We start from the raw sequence: 19,148 nt of genomic DNA, 5'->3' as shown, positions 1-19,148 counted from the left end.
CATGTATGGGGGAGGGCAGTGGTTCACATGCTGAGTTGGCTTAGAGAGAGAGGCCATACCTGAGCAACAATAGAGGTCCTCTGGGGGGTTACTCTTGGGCATAATTTTAAGTAGGCTTAGCCTATCTTTTGCAGGAATAACTTTCATAGGGGTGAACCCCAAGATTGAGGGCTCAGCCTATTGATTTGGTTGTCCCACTGCTTGTGAGAATATCACAAATTCTCCCAATGGGGCAGGTGAACACCTTCCTCCTCTCCCCCATTCCCCAGTGGGACCCCCCAAATACTTCTTCATTCACTGCCCAAATTGCCTTGGGATTTATCTGGGCATCACACTAATTGGACAAATCAACAAAATCTCACTCTTTGTTTAAGATTCCATGTACTTATGGTGTTCAATGAAACTGACCATAAAAGGTAAATTAGGAAATGCACTACCCAAAATATAAATTTTGTACCACATAAACACCTCACCCTTTAGTCTCACCCAGAATTTGTGGTTTTAAAATATGGACAATATCATCCTCTGCCCAGTTTTCTAATATACCTTTGTCCTATCCATATCAGCTTTATTCATACCTCTAGTTGAAGTTTGATCTCCTTTTCAACTTTTTAAACAGTTCCTCTACAGGGTACTACTCACTTTCATACCTTCAGAGCGCTAACTCGGAGTCTCAGGTGCCTCATAAGTACCCAAAATTTCTGGGAAAGACCATGTTATATACTGTGGTAGTTAGATTCAGGTGTCAACTTGGCCAGGTGAAGATACCTAGTTCTATTGCTGTGGACATGAGCCAATGGTGTGTGGACCTCAACTGTTGCTGATTACATCTGCAGTCGGCTAAGAGGTGTGCCTGCTGCAATGAATGGTGTTTGGTTTAATTGGCTGGTGCTTAAATGAGAGAGCTCAATGTAGCACAGCCCAAGTAGCTCAGCATACCTCATCTCAGCACTCACAGCTCAGCCCAGGCCTTTGGAGATGCAGAAAGAAGTCACCCCGGAGAAAGTTGTTGGAACCCAGAGGCCTGGAGAGAAGACCAGCAGAGACCACCCTGTGCCTTCCCACGTAAGAAAGAACCTCATTTGAGAGTTAGATACCTTTCCTCTGAAGAACTAATGAAATAAATCCCCTCTTATTAAAAGCCAGTCTGTCTCCGGTGTGTTGAATTCCAGCAGCTAGCAAACTAGAACATATACAAACAGTTAAGTGTCTCAGAATTTAGAATTAACAGTTACACCTCATGAATATATGTGACTGCTATAAGAGCTTACAATCTAGGACCCTTTACAATAAGCCTCAACCTCATAACCCATGCTTTCTATTTTAGTTCACTGAATTTTTATATTATAGTTAGTCCGTATGATTGAGGCATGATAGTATTTGTCTTTTTTTCCTGACATTTCATTCAACATACAGTACTAAAGGTTCATTCACCTAGTTCATGCCTTACAATGTCATTCCTTCTTGTGGCTGCCCAGGAGTCCATTGAATGTATACACCATAGTTCCCCATTCCATTCCTCAATCATTGTACCCTTAGGCCACCTCCATCCACTGCGGATCAGGACATACTTATTATAGACACCAGTGTGCAAACGTCTATTCCTGTCTCCACGCCTCAGGACATCATTGTTCTTTTTTTCTTCTCTACTTTCACTTGCTTCCTTGGTGATTCATCCAGCCTTAAAAGCCTAGAGAATTGTATGCTGGTAATTCTCAAGTATATATCACCAGTTTAGGCTTCTCTTCTAAATACAGATGCATAGATCTCTCTACTTACTCAATATCTCCACCTGGATGTCTAATAGATTTCGAGAATTCAATATACCCAAAACTCAAGTCTGGGTCTTCCTTCCAGACCTATTCCACCCATGGCCTTCCTTATCTCAGATGATGGTTGGGGCCAAAAGCTTGGAGTCGTTCTTGCCTCTTCTCCAGTCGTCTTGCACATCCAATCTGTCAGGAAATCCTGCTATCTCTACTTTCAAGTCTTTCCAGAATCCCACAATGTCTCTTCGCCTCCACTGCTACTGGGTCCAGCTACTGTTTTCTCATGCCTGGATTGCTACAAGAGCCTTCTAACTGCTTTCTCAGATTCCACTCTTGCTCCCTTACAGTCTATTTTCAACACATAAACCAGAGAGATCCTCCTAAAACTTGAGTGGGATCATTAACTCTTTGACTCAAAGTCTGGCAAATTAAATGCCAAATCCCTTACAATAACCTACAGACCATGTGATCTGGCCCACTTTTACTTTGCTGATCTAATCTCCTATTGTTATTCCTTTACTCACTCCAATCTAGCTACACTGGCCTCCTTGATGTTATTCAAATATGTCACTCACGCTCCTACCCAGAGTTTTCTACCATTTATTTCTTCTGCCTGGAGCACACTTTCCCAAAATACCCACCTCTCACTCTCACACATCCTCATGTCTTTGTCCAAATTCCACTTCCTTGATGAAAACTTCCCTGAGCACCTTATATAAATTGCAATCCACCCTTTCCAATACTCCCAATTTTCCTCACCACAAATTGCATTTTTCTTTGTCCATACATTTTTATCATCAATTAGCATATTATGCAATTTACACAGATATGCACATTTGAATGAATGCTGTGCAAGGGCAGTGATATTTCTCATTTTATTTACTGCTGCATCCCAAGGGCCTAGAACAGTGCCCAGTATATAGTACATGCTTAACAAATATTTTTAAATGAATAAATAAAATAGAGAAGCCAGTCTTAGGACAAAGGCCAACAAACATAGTAGAGAATTGAGAGAATCAGATCCACAGCCCCTGAATAAACCATGCCTGATGCTAACACTATTGCTGGGCTTTTCAGTAGCTTAAATACATGCTTGGATTTTATTTTTTAACCTAGTTTGAGTTCAGTTTTTTGTTATTTACCAGTCCAAATATCCCAAAGGATATAGATGGTAAGTGAAATTCCAAAGACCTCATTTGAGAAGAGACTTAAAAGGTAGATAGGATCTCACACTCCTTCGAGGCCTTGATACTGAAAAGAGAAGTCTGTACTCCTTGCCTGAATTTTCTCTTTCACTCTAAACAGGCTTCCCATACCCAGAACTGCGTTGAAACTGCAGTCATTCAGGTCACCAGGGAACTCCTGACTGGACATCACTCAACTCTTATCTTGTTTGCCCATTCTTTTTTTTTTTTTTTTTAATTTTTTTTAAATACCCCAAAACAGCAAACAAACTCAAACATTCTTAAATTTTGATCATTCCATTCTACATATATAATCAGTAATTCACAATATCATCACATAGTTGCATATTCATCATCATGATCATTTCTTAGAACATTTGCATCAATTCAGAAAAAGAAATAAAAAGACAACAGAGAAAAACTCATACATACCATACCCCTTACCCCTCCCTTTCATTGGTCACTAGCATTTCAATCTACTAAATTTATTTTAACATTTGTCCCCCCTATTATTCATTTTTATTCCATATGTTCTACTTGTCTGTAGACAAGGTAGATAAAACACCAATGTTTATAGCAGCATTATTTACAATTGTTCGCCCATTCTATAGGCTTTATCTTCTCTGCAAATTTGGGGCCACCCATTTCTCTTCCCTTGTCTTCTATTACACCACTTTCTCCCTCCCCCTTTTTCTCTAGAAACTCCATCATAACTCTAATATTGAAGCTGAACATCTCGTAAACATTGGTGTCCTCCAGGGCCATGTCATCGTGTCACCTCTTACTCTGCAATCTCCCTTGCATATGTTCTTATCCAGTTCCGTGTTTTCCATCCACCATTTATATGTTGCCAATCCCCAAATTTCCATGTCCATCTCAGATCTCTGAGCACCACACCCACAGACTCCACAGCCTACCAGATCTCTCAAAGAAATCTTAAGCTCAACAAATGGAATTCATTTATTCCAATATAAGCGCCAGCTTCTGTATACGCTGTCTACTTGAATGGCCTCACTCAACAATTCCTCTTTTCCTTTCTCCTACTTCCAATTCATTCTACAGTCATTTTGCCTATAGATGAGAACAGCTACTTCCTCATCGGTCTCCCCACCTCAACTGTCATTCTTTGGGCTTCCCCTCTGCTGACTGTTGCTTCTCTAACTGGTGTTTATTACTGGGGACTGCACACCACCAAGGGGGCATTTGGACAGTGGGTGGAGGTGTTTGGGGTTATCACAAAACAGTGCGGCCAGTGCTGGCACTCAGGGACAGGGAAGCTGGATGCCCTGAAGTACCTGGGGCAGCCTGTGTCCCATAGAACCCTCAGATGTCTTGCCAGACAGTCATCGTGTTTCCTAGTGCAGTCCTACCAAAGCAATTAAGAATTGAAATAATTTGCTTTTTTGTTTCTCCTTAATCTTATAATTAGGCCCTGATGTTTATTTTTTTTAAACATGTCATGTGTCGATGAGTTATATTATCTATGGATTTCATTTTAGCATAATAAAGATGACATTAAATATTTTCTATATAAAGGGGGGGTGTTCACAAAGGATAGAAACAACCCAAGTGTATACCAACAGATGAATAGATAAAGAAAACGTGCTACAATGTACAATGGAGTATTACTTAGCTGTGGAAAGGAATGAGGTCCTGCTACATGAGACAAGGACAAACCTTGAAGACATCATATTGAGGGAAATAAGGCAGACAAAAAGGACAAATAGTGTATGATCTCACTTATAAAAAATAATGAGAATATGCAAATTTGTAGGGCCAGAAACTATAGTACAGGTTCCCAGGGGCAGGGAAGGGTGTAGGGGATAGGAAGTTAGTGCTGAATTTGAGCAGATTTTCTCAAAGTCTTGGTAATGTGTGGTGGTGAGAGCAGCACAACATTGTGAGTGTAATTAATATCAAGGAATTGTATATTTGAAAGTGGTCAAAATGGGAAATTTTAGGTTGTTTATAGGCTACCAGAAAAAAATTTAAAGAGAAAAAACATGAACTGTACAACAACAAAACAGGAGAGGAAGGCATTCATATATAATCAAGTAACTGGTAACTCACATGCCTACTGTCATCCATGCAAGTGTTTATTTGACAAAGGGTTGCAGATAAAAATACTGGTCACACAGTTAAATTTTAATTTTCAAATAAACAATAAGTAAGGTATTAATATAGTTATGTCCCATGCAATATTTGGGACATATTTACACTAACAACATCTATTATTTATCTGAAATTTGTGCTTAACAAGGAGTCCTTTGTTTTTATTTACTTAATCTGGCAACCCTCATTTGGCCTGCATGCTTTTTTTTCTTTTTTTTAACAATATTTAAAACCAGTAGAGTTTTATAGTCAAATCCAGATCTCCAGATTTCTTTGAATAAAGCCGGAGGCCTAGACTTGGCCCACATTTCTGCATGGGAAGAGTCAGTTGGAGCTGAGTGGAGATGAGTGGAGGTCCTATCTCTTTAGATGGGGCATGCTCACCACATCACTTCCAGCCCCTACGCCATGTTCTGCCTTAACTGCAGCTGAGTAATAAAAGTATTGCTGTGAACCAAAGAAGCAACTATTAGCAGCTCTTACAGTTAAGAGGACAGTGAAATGTTTCTTTTGCTCATTTATTGTTATCTATTAAAAGTGGAAAAATAAAAGACAAATCATTGAGGCCCCATGTTTTTTTTTTTTTTTTTTTTTTTTAAGGAAAGACAGAGAGAAGGAAGGAAGGATAGAAGGAAGGAAGGAAGGAAGAAAGGGAAACATCTTTAAACATTTTCTTGTTTTATTATATTCTGTTTCTCCGTATTTGTTACATGGGCTGGGGCCGGGAATCGAACCGAGGTCCTCCGGCATAGCAGGCAAGCACTTTGCCCGCTGAGCCACCGCGGCCCACCCAGGCCCCATGTTTTTAACAATGGGAGGAAATATCTTTGTTTGAAGAAGTGGAGAAGTTCCCTATGGGCTTTCTTACATTGACCGGCAACACTCAAAGTCTTGGAGAAAGATTGATTGAACCCATACTGCAAATAAGATTCTGTCACTTCCTCAGTTAAATCCTTCAGAATCTCTCCATTTTCTTCCAGTTAAAAACTGGAAGTCCTTGTATTAGTGAAGATTCTCCAGAGAAATAAAACCAACAGGATACACACAAACACACACGCACGCACACACACGTACATACACATATATGCCCATATAAGTAATTTTAAGAGATTTATCATATAAAATTTCTCACATGACCATGGGGGTGGGCAAGTCCAAATGCTGTTGGGCAGGCCACAAGTTGGAAACTCTGATGAAGGTGAAGTTAAATTCCCAAGGAGAAGCTGGCCAGTTGAAGTAGAAATAAAAATTCTTCTATCCTCAGTTCTGGCTCTAAGACCCCCAATTAATTGGAGGTCATTGCTGAGGGCCATTTCCTACGTTGAATGCAGATGCAATCAGCTGTAGATGCAACCAACTGAGTATATATGCAAATCTGTCTATGAAATACCTTCACAGTAATAATCAGGCCAGAGGTTGCTTAACCAAACAACTGGACACCATAATCTAGCCAAGTTGACATATGAACTTAAACATCATAGCACTTGACATGATCCAAAAGCCCGTCCTGACTTGGTCCATCACTCCTCCCACTTGTTTTTGTTGCTACATCCCCCTTTTTTTTCCTTTTTCATTAAGATTTTTATTAATTTTTAAATTAAAAAAAATATTATAAGAAAGAAACACAAACATTCTTAACATATGCTCGTTCCATTCTACATATCATCAGTAATTCACAATATCATCACATAGTTGCATATTCATCATCAGGATCATTTCTTAGAACATTTGCATCAATTCAGAAAAACAAATAAAAAGACAACAGAAAAATAAAAAGAAAACAGAAAAAAAGCATTATACATACCATACCCCTTATGGCTTCCTTTCATTGATCACTAGCATTTCAAACTAAATTTATTTTAACATTTGTTCCCTCTATTATTTATTTTTATTCCATATGTTCTACTCATCTGTTGACAAGGTAGATTAAAGGAGCATTGGACACAAGGTTTTCACAATCACACAGTCACACTGGGAAAGCTATATCATTATACAATCATCATTAAGAAACATGGCTACTGCAACTCAGCTCTACATTTTCAGGCATTTCCCTCCAGCCTCTCCATTACATCTTGGATAACAAGGTGATGGCTACATAATGTGTAAGAATAACCTTCAGGACAACCTCTCAACTCTGTTTGGAATCTCTCAGCCATTGATACTTTGTCTCATTTCACTCTTCCCCCTTTTGGTAGAGAAAGTTTTCTCAATCCCTTGATGCTGGGTCTCAGCTCACTCTAGAGATTTTTTTCAATCCCTTGATGCTGAGTCTCAGCTCATTCTGGGATTTCTGTCCCACGTTGACAGGAAGGTCCACAACCCTGGGAGTCATGTCCCATGTAGACAGGGGGAGGGTGATCAGTTTGCTTGTTGTGTTGGCTGGACAGAGAGGCCACATCTGAGCAGCAAAAGAGGCTCTCTTGGGGGTGATTCTTAGGCCTAATTCTAAGTAGGCTTGACCTATCCTTTGTGGGGTTAAGTTTCATATAAACAAACCCCAAGACTGGGGGCTCAGCCTATAGCATTGGTTGCCCACACTGCTTGTTAGAATATAAAAAATTCAACTTGGGGAGGTTGCATTTTCCCCCATTCTCACCATTCCCTGAAGGGGATTTTGCAAATACATTTCCACTCACTGATCAGATCACTCTGGGATTCATCAGGACATTACTCTAGACAACCCAACAAAATCTCATGTCCTACCCAACGTTCCACGTACTTATGTTGTTCAACCAACTATCTACATAAGTTTTATTAGGAAATGCATTTGTCAAAATATAAATTTTGTACCAAATAAACATTTTTTGCTTTAGTCTCACACATAAGTTGAAATTTTAAAATATTAATTACCATCTATTTTCGGCACCCTGCACTAATGACATTCTTTTGTTCTTCCTCATGAAAAAACATTTTTTAACTTTGTACATTTAGTCACTGTCATTATACACTCTAGACATTCTTAGATTATACCATCTCAATCTTCATCATCTCTCTTTCTTTGTGATTTCATTTATGTCCCCAGCCCTCCTCCCTCTATCATTCTCACATTCAGCGTCATTCAGTGTTTTAACATAATTGTATTACAGTTAGGTAGTATTGTGCTGTCCATTTCTGAGTTTTTATATTCAGCTCTGTTGCACAATGTGTCCCTTCAGCTCCTATTACCCAATATCCTACCCTATTTCTATCTTCTGGTGGTCTTTGTTACCAATGAAATTCTCCAAGTTTATTCACTAATGTCAGTTCATATCAGTGAGACAATACAGTATTTGTCCTTTTGTTTTTGGCTAATCTCACTCAGCATAATATCCTTAAGGTCCATCCATGTTGTTACATACTTCAGAACTTTATTCTGTCTTACTATTCTGTCTTATTTAGCTGCATAATATTCCATCATATGTATATGCTGCAGTTTGTTTAGCCACCCATTCATTGATGGACATTTTGACTGTTTCCATCTCTTGGTAATTGTAAATAATGCTGTTATAAATATTGGCATGCAAATGTCTGTTTGTGTCCTTGCCCTCATGTCCTTGAGTACAGACAGCATATAGACGGGTCCTGTTTTTTAATCCATTCTGCCAGTCTAGATCTTTTAATTGGGGAGTTTAATACATTAACATTTATTGTTATTACTGCATGGTTAGTACATTCTTGTACCATTTCACCTTTTGGATTTTATATGCCATATCTAATTATCCTTCGGTTTACCTTTACTCATAGTCTTCCTTTCTACACTCTTCTCCAAACCTCTCTCTTCTGTCTTTTCATATCTGTTTCTAATGCTCCCTTTAATATTTCTTGCAGAGCTGGTCTCTTGGTCACAAATTCTCTCAGTGACATTTTGTCTGAAAATGTTCAAATTCTCCATCATTTTTGAAGCACAATTTTTCTGGATATAGAATTCTTTGTTGGCAGTTTTTCTCTTTTAATAATTAAAATATATCATCCCACTGTCTTCCTGCCTCCATGGTTTCTGCTGAGAAATCTACACATATTCTTATTGGGCCTCCCTTGTATGTGATGGATTGCTTCTCTCTTGCTGCTATCAAGGTTCTCTCTTTCTCTTTGACCTCTGACATTCTGATTAGTAAATATCTTGGAGTATGCCTATTTGGATCTATCTCTTTGAGGTGCACTGCACTTCTTGGATCTGTAATTTTAAGTCTTTCATAAGAGTTGGGAAATTTTCAGTGATAATTTCCTCCATCAGTTTTTCTCCTCCTTTTCCATCTCTTCTCCTTCTGGACACCCACAACACGTATATTCGTGCATTCTATATTGTCATTCAATTCCCTGAGTCCCTGCTCATAATTTTCCATTTTTTCCCCTATATTTTCTTTTTCTTGTTGGATTTCAGATATCCCATCCTCCAGTTCACTAATCCTATGTTCTGCCTCTCAAAATCTACCCTTGTAGGTTTCCATTGTTTTTTCATCTCTTCTACCATGTCTTTCATTTGCATAAGTTCTGAGATTTGTTTTTTTAGACTTTTGATTTCTTCTTTTTGTTCATTCCTTGCCTTCTTTATATCCTCCCTCAATTCATTGATTTGGTTTTTGATGAGGTTTTCCATGTCTATTTGTATATTCTGAATTAATTGTTTCAGCTCCTGTATCTCATTTGAATTGTTGGTTTGTTCCTTTGACTGGGCCAAATCTTCAATTTTCCTAGTTTGATTTGTTATTTTTTCCAGGCATATAGGCATTTAATTACCTTAATTAGTTTATTCTGGAGATTGCTTTCACCTCTTTTACTGAGGGTTTTCTTGCTGGATGAATTTGTTGTCTATCTGTTCTTTGACATTTCGTTCAGCTTTATCTGGACCTCTAGCTTAGGTTTTATTTAACAGAGAAGTATTTTTCAGTTCTTGTTTTCTTGTTTCTTCACCTGCTTGTAAGGTGCCTCTTTCCCCCCACCCTTAGGAGGGTCTGCTTAAGTATTATAGACCCCAGCTAGATTTTTCCAGATCAAGCTGGCCTCCTATCAGGAGGAAAGAGTCACCTGCATCGATTTTCCTGAGGGTGAGACCCATCAGGTTGAAAGACTCTCCTGTGAAGTCTCTGGGCTCTGTTTTTCTTATCCTGCCCAGTGTGTGGTGCTTGTCTGCCTGCAGGTCCCACCAGCATAAGATGATGTGGAACCTTTAACTTTGGCAGACTCTCCCTGCTGGGGGCATGGTGGAGATGCAGGAGAGGTTGTAGGCTGTTTTTAATGGCTTCAAATTACCAAGCCCTGTTGTCTGAATTCCTTGAGAGAGGGATTCCACCTGAGTTGGGCTTCACCCCTCCCCTGGGGAAGGCACAGGCTCCAGACAAGCCCTCAAACGAGCTTGTTTCTGCCTATGCCTGGGGCAGTTGCAGCCTGAGAAGCCCTGCCGCTGTATCCAAAGGCAGTCAAGCCTTTGTAGAAATACAGCCACAAAAACCTCTGTTTCCTTTTTCTTTTTTCTTTTTCTGTCTGTGCTGCCCCCTTGCCACCAGGAAAAAATGAGTGACTTATGCTTTGGTGAGGTTCACCTGATCTGGAGGCCTGTTTTTAGTAGTCAGAATTTGTTAATTAATGCCACAATTGGCATTTGGTTGGGCTCAGCCCCTGCTGCTGGTAAAGTCTCTTTCCTTTACCCTCTGGGAAGCAGCCTGAGGGGGAGGGGTGCTGGCCACCATGGCTTGGGGAACTTATGGTTTGGGGGGGGGCTCACAGCCAGTCCAGATGGTTCAGACTGGGGTACTCTGTGTTTCTGGCCACCAACGTGGCCCCAGGAGCTGTTCTGTACTGTTTCTGGTTATTCAGGAGTTGTTCTGGAGGATGAACTAAAACGATCACTTTGCTAAGCTGCCATCTTGTCCCAGAACCTCATGAATCTCCATTGGCCTTTTGAACCAAGGTATCTTTCCCTGGATGGATGCCTTTGATTGGACATTTCTATACACTTGTTATAATTAGGGCACTTTTTCAGCTTTAGAACTGTAAACTAGCAACTTATTAAATTCCCCCTTTTAAAAGCCATTCTGTTTCTGATATATTGCATTCCAGCAGCTAGCAAAGTAGAACAATATTCTTCCTGTTTTTGTTTTTCAAGAATTGATGTAAGAGAACATGAGCTCATTTAATAATGGCTTCTTTTTACAGATGTGGAATTCCTTTTTGTAGCTCTTAGTAGGTCTTTGTCGTATTTGTAGTGGATGTCCCTTGACCATCTCCTCACTTTACACTTTAAGAGTCCGCCTATCAACTCCCTGTTCAGGTGCCAATTGCCAAGTCCAGCTCAAGCAACTATTCAAACAGGATTTGAAGGGGATGGTGGGAGACTGCTCTGCTGGGGCTCCAGAGATTCAGGCGTTCATCCCATCTGTGTCACCAAATTGTTACCAGACAAAGGCTGTGGGTTTTTCTGCCCAACATACACAATTACCAATTCCTGGGACACCGGGATTTCCAAGAGAGGAAGAGTTTATTACTACATGTGTTGCAGGAGAATAGACTGCCTAACACCTCAAAATCTGTCTTCTACATCCCCTTTTAAAGTTTTTCATTAGTTCCATATATCTCTTCCCCATCCTTTAAGTCCTTTAAGAAAGACAGTGCTTTGACTTTGAGAAGCCTCCTGACACCAATCATTTCCTGCAAATGTACATCCCCCAAATCTGGGTTAAGTCTCCCCTATAAGCTGTCATATTGTCCTGTGCTTCCTCTTATCACAGAACCTATCCCATTGCGTTGTAACTGCCTGTTCATTTCTCATTGTGACCCCATCAGACTGTAAGCTGGAGGAAGTCAGAGACCTGGATGTAATCACCTTTACAGCTCCAAAGTCTGACACAGAGTGGGAGCTCAAGATATGTTGAATCATCAAGCAAATGAACAAGGAAAGGGAATTCCACATGAAAGGAATGGCATGAACAGAAGCACGGAGGCATGGTGATGCAAGTGATGTTTGGGAAATAACAAGAAATTAAGTCATGTGTGCTGGGCATGATGATGTGATAGTGGTCCAAAAATCTGGAAAAGATGTTACATCAGATTGTAAAGATCTTGAGAAATAAAGTCAAGGATGCTGGACTTTGTTCTGGGGTTTAAGAAGGGAAAAACACATCAGCAGGTGTTGATGGCAAAATAACTGATAAAACAGGAATTCTACATGTTCCTCTATGCTCGTTTCCTTAAGCTGATCTTTTTCCTTAGCAGTGATTAAAAAGGGGAACTGAAAAAAAACAAAAACAAACAAACAAAAACTGGGGAGGTGGAGAGAGAGCAAAAAGGAGAGAAGAGAGTGAAGTGATGAAAGTACAGGAGTCTCCTAATTCTTAATTTTAAAAACTGCTTCCTTTTCTAGAGATATTTCTTGTAAATAGAGTAACAGACCCTTGACCACCTCAGAGGGTTGCAGGTGGTTAACTAAAATATAGGCAAGTTGTTCAGAAAAGAGTTTGTAGAAAGTTAGTATTAAAAAAGTATTAACAGTTTCATTTGTCCCAACTACATACAGGCTATGTAACCGGAAGAAAGCAAAGAAGCGGGGAGAGGGCATGGAAGGAACAGCTCTTGCTCAGAAGACTACAGATTGACATTTACTCACATCCTTTCTCCCAGATTAGGTGACACTCATTTTGCTTTTCTCTGAACTTTCACTGGTTCCCTAAATTAACTGCTTTTGGGTTAATACTGAGGGAAGGATCAAGCAGCCGTCCCTTATAACTCCCTGGTCTCTGAGACCTTCCTGAGGCGATTCTGATTCAGAAGAGACACCCTGGGAGACAGCTGTTCTCATCCTGTCCCCCCTCCCCAGCCCCTGGCCTCTGGGAAGCAGCTGTTTCTCCCTGGCTTGATATTTTCTCTCCATTCTGCCAAGGTGACCAAAACCAAGCTGATCTATTAATTCACAATGAAGGTGACAGTGGACTGACGTGCAGCTCCTCTCACATCCTAATAAAGGCGTGTAGGTGTCTACGTGAAGAAATGAATGTTTTTGGGGTTTCTGGCACCAGAGCCTGGGGTGAAGGAAACACCGAGGGAGCCGAGGAAAGTTGACACAGAATGAGACATGTGCAAAGGGAGATCCGGCAGGGACCTCAGGGCAGCTCTGTTGACAGTTGTCTTGCCCTGAGGACTGGAAATTGCCTTCACTTAGGAAAGATGGGAAAAATAAAAAAGTTTAAAGACCACTAACCTACTTCAGGACCCCTTATTTTTCACCAGGGGAAACTGAGGGGCTGGAAGGGCAGGTGGCTTGCGCTAGACCACAGAGTTAGGACCAGAGCTCAGGCCCTGCCAACTTCCAGCCTGAGATTTTTTCTGCCAACCTCCCCCCCCCAGCTTTAGGGGGCTCCCAGATCATGCCTGGGCAGTGGCCACGCCGGGAGAGGGCAGGCAGGACTCAGAAACAATGGTGGGGGCGGGCTCCAAAAGCGGTGGTCAGGGTCCCATCTCCAACCAGCCAGGGCTGGGCAAGGGGTTTTCATGTGCAGCCTGGAGCCCAGGGATGTGGTCAGCCGCCAACCTGCTGTGTTCCCCACTGCGGCCAGCGGCGCTTCAGCGCCGCCAGCACCTTCGCCTGACTGTGGGTGTCACCAGCTCAGCCATGGAAGAGCTCCTTTGGGACATGCCATTTCTGAAAACGACTTTATTAATGGAACTGAAAAGAATGTTGCATTTTCTCATGAGTGTGGAGATGAGAGACTCTAGATCTGTGATCGCCGATGGATCAACTCAATGAATGAATGAATCGACAGATGCTACGGAGCCCTGCCACCAGCTTTTGGAGTCCTTGTTGTGAGCTCTTGGCTGTGTGTGCCCCAGACCGCCCGCTGAGCCAGGTCTCATCCCCCCCTTCCCACGTGAGGACCCTGAGCTCTGAGAGCATCACACTGGGTGTGCCCCAGCCACCCCCGGCTGCAGCTGAGGGCCCCCCCCACCAGACAGCTGCCACCCTCTGTGGCATTTTAGCTGACAGATGAGTTCAGTCATCCAGACACGGAAAAGATTGCTTCAAACAGCACTGCTCCTCCGAATAGCCTGTGCATGTGGTGGAAAGGTTTCCTCCCTTCACAGTCAGGGGAACGCGTCCCTTGAGGAGGGGCTCAGGTGCACTGAGTTTGCTTTTGATCTCATCCCTTCCCTTTAATGGCCTGGGCGTTCAGTTGTGGGTTCCTCCCACACGGGGCACGTCTAGCTATCCCGGGCAGTACTATAGGACCTTACTCTGATACTGCTGCCCTGGAGGGGTACTCCCTGCTTCACCTGTAGAACAAGAGTGATTGAGCGTGCTCTCTCTCTCTATATGCACGCACACATACACACACACACTCACAATCACACACAGAATACATACCTACATGTATACACACATCCACAAATAGGATGTATTCAAAACAATTCTGTCATAGCCGTTGTTCACTGAATAGCTCCAGTTCTGTGCCCCCTGAGAATAAGCTTTCCTGACCCTTTTGTGGGTGGATGGGATCACGTGATTGACTCTGGTCACTGAGTTTGATGAGAAGTAATGTATGTGGTGTCACTTCTAGGCTGAAGCTTTATGCTGGCATGCAACCCTCTAGGGCTCTTTTCCTTTCTGCATTGGACCAAAGAGATGGTGGTTGCGCCATTTACTGGGGTCCCTGAGCGACTGTGGCAAGCAGAGTCTTGACCCCACCAAGCCACAGTGGACATGTAACACGAAGCAAGAGATTACTACTTGTTCTAAGCCCTATGTTTATAGAGCCAAGCCTTTTCTGCATATTCCACTGAGTCTTCTGAATAAGCCTAGGAGGAACGTACTATTGTCATGCCCATATTACAGACGAAAATGCCCCAGCTGAGCAAGGTAATGAACTTGCCCAAGGTCACGGCAAATGGCTGAGACAGTTTCCTATGCCACACCTATGTGACCACAAAACCTGAATCTTGACCGGCGTCCCACCTCTGTCCTCTGTGCCTGTGTGCTTTCTGAGCCAGGACAAAAATAACATTTGCTGCACGTTCTTCCAAAATACCTATTTCCTTCCTCACGTTACTTAACAGACAAGCTAGAATTTCCTACTGTATTCAAAAATGCGTATTTTCTTAAAAAAAAGGAAAGTTTGGGTTTTTGACAAACTACCATGGCATCATAAATTATAGTTTAATAGTTGGCATTCTATCACTTTCTGGAAAATATGAGCTGGCAAATACAAATCCTTCTCACAGCAAGCAGCCCTCAGCTAAGAAAATGAGTTTTATTAACCAAAAAATCATTCTTAGAACTGGTGGCTGGGCAGATGACCTCTGGCCCTTCTGTAATATAGCAATGGGTCTACCACGGTAAAAATGCCAGAGTAAGACAGGTCTCACAAAAGACAATAAAGGAACAACATTCCAAAGACAAATGCACTTGAGATACATATGACAGCCATGGGAGGGGGGGAGTAATCAGTTATAAGAAATGACAGTGTTTTGGCAGCCTTCATTGCTTTAACTGACAGGACAAATGAAACTAATGTAATTTTTTTTTTAAGAGCAAGTCATAATGTATGCAAAGATAAATCAAAGTTAGTTTTGGGTTTTGATTTAAATCAACCGGGCGTCCCTCCTTTTCCAATGCACTGAGGTCGGCATTTCCTTGCCACAGACACTGAAAGCTTTCTTGTTCTTCTACTAATTTTTCTTTGGTTATTTGATTTAATCTGGGTTTTATTCTGCTGTTAATCCTCTCAGACTTACTTTGCCCTTCAGATATTCTCTTTGAGGCATATCCGCATCTGGTTGTGCTTATGGGTCAATGCAAATCCCCCATGATTTAGTAGGGAATATAGAGGGCAGTGCATTAAAACGGTCATTGTTGTTTCAAACAGGACCTGTTCTAAAGAGATTGCTAGATAGAACTTCTGGACTCTAAATTTGGACCCTAAAATCTCAACGTTATTTTTAAAATGTGTATTTCTAAAATGCCTGCCTGTACTTTCAAGGGAGGCAGGAATGAAAGTCTTTCTTCAGCTAGATTCACATTTATTCTGCGAATTGGAATAAGAACCAAAATGAAAAGTCTTGAAGAGTTTGGGAAAATCTTCCCTTTTATTCGTTCCTCAGAAACTTTGTCTATTGAAATGCGTCAAGGGGTAAAAAAGAAAAAAAATTCTCTTTTCCTGATCATAATTCTGCACCACTAGTATTGGAATGGCCAGGTCCCACTTTATTTGCTGATTAAAGGCCTGTCTAGTGATATTCTTGCTAAAGAATAGGACATAAATCCAGGGGCCTTCGAAGTCTTTAGTGGCTTAATGTTCAAACAAAACTTTGCTTCTTCAACGTGAAGGTTCAAACACAATTCAGGTCAAGGGTGAAAGAAGTCTGCCTCGGAGGACAGATAAGAGTTCTGAAGGCTGGGGTGGCTGGGACAGGTAGGGAGACGGTGCATAAAGGAAACTGGCTCCACCCTCGGCAATCTGCGTCTGGGCTCCTTAAGAACTAACGTTCATTAAATTTCCCTCCCTTTCTAAAGAAGAGAAATTCACAACAACCAAAAAAAAAAAAAGTAAATCCCACCTTTGGGGTGGCAAACTAGGTCAGCACCCTTGATTCCAGCTGGCAGATTTCTGCAGTGCGGGCATCATAGTGAGACACAGATATTTATGGAATCGTGCTTGATTAAAATTTTCACTTAGTCAGAGAGAGACTGAGTTGGCGGGTGCTCCTCTTGGAAGAATCCTGAGGTCAGCCTTCACACAAGCTTGACATGGAACCAAAACATCACAGACATATGCCCTGCATGCAGAGATTCTCCCTGCCACATAAAAGCAGCTTAGCAGCACCGACACTTTATTTTTCTTACACTCCCTTTAATGGGATTGAATTCATGGTAAAACTTTCACCTAGTCTACCTGTAGGAAAAAAAAGAAAGAAAGATTCATTCAGGTTTTCCCCAGACTTCTGGTTCTCTCCCCAAGTTTGTAAATCTTGCCACTTAGCACCTCTGTGTTAACTTTAAAGCCAAGAGAAGGGTTTTCTTATAAAACCAACAAAACAATGACAGTCTTTGGATAGTGTTCTGAAGAATCAAAGATCTATGCCACAGACTGTCGATTTTGTGCAAATAAAGAAAGTAACTGTTTACCCTACACTAGCAGATGAGGTGGCATTCACAATTTCCTCCAAGTGCGTGGCCTCAGAGACAAGGGTTCCCAAGGCAAGATTTTTGTAAAGGAGAAATCAATAATCATCACAAAAGATGATTTTCTGTGTGTGGTCCCCTCGCTAGAGCCAGGGAATAAGGGCTAGGAATTCCTGGGTCTTGAGAATGCATCTATGGCCAATTTGCTGGGCACTTGAGCTCAGTTATTCTACTTCTGTTTTCCAAGACTATAAATTAGTACAATTCAGCCATCAGGCACAGTAATAAGCCAATGGGAGGGCCTATGGTTTTTCTCCACACTAGGCAGCTTCTCCTAAGTGCCTTTGATTTCTACCTTTTCCTTTAACATAGGTTGGAAACAGTATAGGGCTTGGCCAGGCATGCAGCTGGCACCCCAGAGTGAACAGAGAGTCTCCAGGTCGCACAGCTGTGACCCCAGCTCCTTACTTCTCTTCTCATGTGTTGCCCCAAAGCTTTCTCGAGCTGCATTGGGAAGAAGCTTTGCTATTGGTGACGAGGGCTTCCCTCTTAAAAGAAAAATTCTCATCTCAAGTCACAGACAAGGTCCATTTGAGAGGGAATTAAGGAATGGACTCCAGCGATAGCACGGAGGTCCAGTCAATAAGATTGGCTTGGGGTGGAAGTGAGGCCATGCGAAGGGTCCTGTGTGGTCGCCAGATTTCAGGAGTGAGTGGCTAGGTTGGTGATGGTTCCATTCACTGATCTGCAGAAGAGGGAGCATGCGCTGAGTAAGCAGAGTCTACAAGGGAGACATGATAAGTACAATTCTGGGCACACTGAGTTGAGGATTGGAGCCGGAGATGCAGGTTTGAGAGTTGACCATGGAACACCATACAGGGGTGACAAGAGAAGAGAAGCCAGGACAGAACCCTGGCAAACACTTGTGTTCAGGAAGTGAGTGCCAGAAGAGACTCTATAAGAGGCTCAAGAAGAACTAAGAGAAGAGTAGAAAGAAAACCAGGAGAGTTTGGGTCCACTCAGCTGGGAGATTGGGAAATGGTACCACTGACAAAGACAGGGCAGGCTGGGGAGAGAGGGTAGTAAATTCCATTTTGGATGCACTCATGTTACAAGGTATGGGACAACCAAGCAGAGTTTTGGAAATACAAGGTAGAACCAACAGCAGAACTGGGCAAAGACCTTTGAGGGACGTCAGCATTTAGATGCAACCATAAGATACCAGAAGGGCAGCAATTAGGAAGTATCTAAGGGAGGAGAAGCCAGTAGATGGTTCATATACGGTGTACAGACAAAGACGGGTGGGACAGCTGAAAATGCAGGGCTTTACAAAGGATGAGGGAAACACAGTCAATTTTCATTTTTGAACAGAAACATTCAGAAAAACTAAAAAAATAAAAATAAATAAAAAACAAAACTTTCTTCATCGAAAAAGTTTAAAATCTTTTAAGGCAACATAAACATTTGAGATGGAAAACAATGAAAATTTGGAGGCAACCTTTAAATCTGTGTCTCTATAATAAGAACCCCATTGACTGAAAAGTTCCGTAAAGCAGATCCTCTTTTGTAAGCAAAATGATAAATGACTGGTATGAATACATTTTGAAAGAATTAGGCCACACTGCCCAATGATTTTTTTTTTAATACAAGTGTACCTAAGACCTTAGTTATGCTCCTTTTGACCCAGAATTTTTGGGTGTCCTTTCCATTTTAGTTCTGATGACACACCTAAGAGAATGGCCGCGATCGCTTTTAATTTTCCCTGCTTTTGCAGTGATGGAAACTCAACATTAGTCCCTAGATCTAGAAATACTCAACTAAAAACTCTAATCTGATACAACACTTCCTATGTACTGGGGTCAAATTATAAGTAAGGCTTAGGAATGTGACCTTGTCCCTTCGTCTTGACATTCCAGGGTTTAGCTAACCCAGGACCCAGCCCCCAAAAGTCCCTTCACAAATATTTGTTGAATGAAAGGCAACATAAATATTGCACTT

General features: G+C 41.6%; 1 long non-coding RNA gene across 1 annotated transcript in view; it reads right to left on the bottom strand.

The window, feature by feature from the left end:
- Positions 1-16,836: 16,836 nt before the first annotated feature.
- Positions 16,837-19,148, bottom strand: part of LOC143651205 (uncharacterized) — a 64,125-nt gene continuing 61,813 nt past the window's right edge. Inside the window, exon 2 of the long non-coding RNA XR_013159910.1 lies at positions 16,837-16,920. This is a non-coding gene — a long non-coding RNA (uncharacterized LOC143651205). The remainder of the gene's footprint in view (positions 16,921-19,148) is intronic.

The sequence above is a fragment of the Tamandua tetradactyla genome, chromosome 12, assembly GCF_023851605.1.
Source record: "Tamandua tetradactyla isolate mTamTet1 chromosome 12, mTamTet1.pri, whole genome shotgun sequence".
NCBI lineage: Eukaryota > Metazoa > Chordata > Mammalia > Pilosa > Myrmecophagidae > Tamandua > Tamandua tetradactyla.
Note: the sequence above shows the minus strand (reverse complement) of the source record. Positions and strands in the feature narration are given on the sequence as shown.